Below are 2,500 nucleotides of genomic sequence, written 5' to 3'. Positions count from 1 at the left end.
CCCACACGTGTGAGAGTGGCCAACAATTTGCTAGCTTCTTCATCAACTCCGCCGAAAGCCATCCTCGACATACCCGTGCATTGAGAAGGTTTGGTGGCCGTACTCCCAACACAAAAGCATACCGAAGACAACCCCAAGCTAAAGCTCACTTGAAGCCAACGCATCGTCACCATGTGTTCGTGTGGCCGAGAATTGGGTAGCTTCTTCATCAACCCCGCCGAAAGCCATCCTCGACATACCCGTGCATTGAGAAGGTTTGGTGGCCGTACTCCCAACACAAAAGCATACCGAGGACAACCCCAAGCAAAAATTCATTTGAAGCCAACCCATCGTCGCCCACAACTAGTGGGTGAATGGTGTGCTTCCCGGGGTTGGCATAGACATTCCCTCGCATGCAAAAGATTGTCGATGCGAAAGATTATCTATGCCAACCCCGGGAAGCACACCATTCACACACTCCCGACCGGTGTGGTGTGGCGGTGATTGGATAGTTACGGATTGAGCACTTGCCAAGGATCAAAATGTGTCATTTAGAAGAAACATTTTCAAAAAGTTTTTAAAATCTTGTGGGTTTGCAACTCATAAGAGCGTCACTTTCAACGTCCCCGGTATTGGATTGAGTTTCTAAAAACAACCGTGCACACCGAGGTTAAACTTTACCGGCTCCACTCCGACTCGCCGCTCGCCCACAATTTGTTTGCAACGAAACATTTGTTTTTAATTTTGTTGGTTTGAAATTGTTTTGAAAAGGTTCTTTAAATCTAGTGGGTTTGCAACTCATAAGAGCGTCACTTTCAACGTCCCCGGCATTGGATTGAGTTTCTAAAAACAACCGTGCACACCGAGGTTAAACTTTACCGGCTCCACTCCGACTCGCCGCTCGCCCACTAGTCCGAAGGCAACAAAACATTTGTTTTTCATTTTGATGAAAATTTCTGTTTTTAAATCTTGTTGGTTTGAAATTGTTTTGAAAAGGTTCTTTAAATCTTGCGGGTTTGCAACTCATAAGAGCGTCACTTTCAACGTCCCCGGCATTGGATTGAGTTTCTAAAAACAACCGTGCACACCGAGGTTAAACTTTACCGGCTCCACTCCGACTCGCCGCTCGCCCACAAATCCGAAGGCAACAAAACATTTGTTTTTAATTTTGATGAAATTTTTTGAAAACATTGGCTTGGCAAGCCCCAATCCGCGACTATCCACCCACCGCCACCCCACACGGGTGGTTGTTGTTGAGAAATGAGGTTGTGGTCGACATGCCCGTGCATTTGAGAAGGAGTTCCTAGCACTCCATGCTCTCCCATGCCAAAAAAAAGCCTAGACAACCCCATTTCGCAACTTTCCACGCCTTTTTTTTCCTCCCTCACCCATGGCGGCGGCGTGGTGGCGGCGGCCGGATTCCGGCCACCACCGCCATGGGTGGCAGCCCCCCGACCCCGACACCAAACCCATAATACCGAGGCAACATATCGAGGCAACATGACATGGGTGTGGCGTGGGGGAAGGGGGCTGCAGCTAGGAAGGCATGGGCTGCCATGCATATGCAGGCAACACACACCCCCCTATATAGCATTTTATGCATTTAGCCCTTTGACAGGAAGAGACATCACCTATGCGCGAGGAGTCATAATGGGCTCTAAATAATTCAATACAAGGTATTTGGACGTGATTTTTTGCAGGGATACTAAGAAACATGCAATCTATGATGGGAAAAAGTTTCATAAATTTTTGAAGTCGGGAAGTATTTTTTATTATTTTTAGAAGTCGTAAAATTGAAAAAATCATTAAAACAAATCCGGGAGGAATTTTTTAGTTTTGTAAGTTGGAGAAGGTCCTAAAAATCATAGACTACTTATGGGGAGCTTATTGTGCGAGGAAATTTCAATAAAAACGGGGTTTGACAAGATTTGAAAAATTCTGTCGACATTTGAAAAAACCTGGAACCATGCTGCCGGCATGCTGCGCACATGCTGCGCGCAGGCTGCGCGCATGCTGCGCGCAGACTGCGCGCAGACTGCGCGCATGCCATGGCAGGACAAGTTTCGCTAGCCTCACTGTCGACAGATGCGCAAGCTGCGCGCACAGGCTGCGCGCATGCTGCGCACAGACTGCGCGCACGCTGCGCGCATGCCATGGCAGGACAAGTTTCGCTAGCCTCACTGTCGACAGATGCGCAAGCTGCACGCAAGCTCCGCGCACGCTGCGCACAGCCTGCGCGCATGTTGTGCGCAGGCTGCGCGCAGGCGCCGCGCATGCCATGGCAGGACAAGTTTCGCTAGCCTCACTGTCGACAGATGCGCAAGCTGCGCGCACAGGCTGCGCGCACGCCATGGCAGGACAACTTTCGCTAGCCTCACTGTCGACAGAATCAGCACGCTGCGCGCAAGCTGCGCGCGCGCATGGCAGGACAAGTTTCGAAAAATTCTGTCGACAGGCTGCCGGCATGGTGCGCGCACGCTGCCGGCATGCTGTGCGCACGCTGCCGACATGCTGTGCGCAC

This window comes from Prunus avium, unplaced genomic scaffold (genome assembly GCF_965620075.1).
Source record: "Prunus avium unplaced genomic scaffold, drPruAviu1.hap1.1 HAP1_SCAFFOLD_27, whole genome shotgun sequence".
Lineage (NCBI taxonomy): Eukaryota > Viridiplantae > Streptophyta > Magnoliopsida > Rosales > Rosaceae > Prunus > Prunus avium.
Note: the sequence above shows the minus strand (reverse complement) of the source record.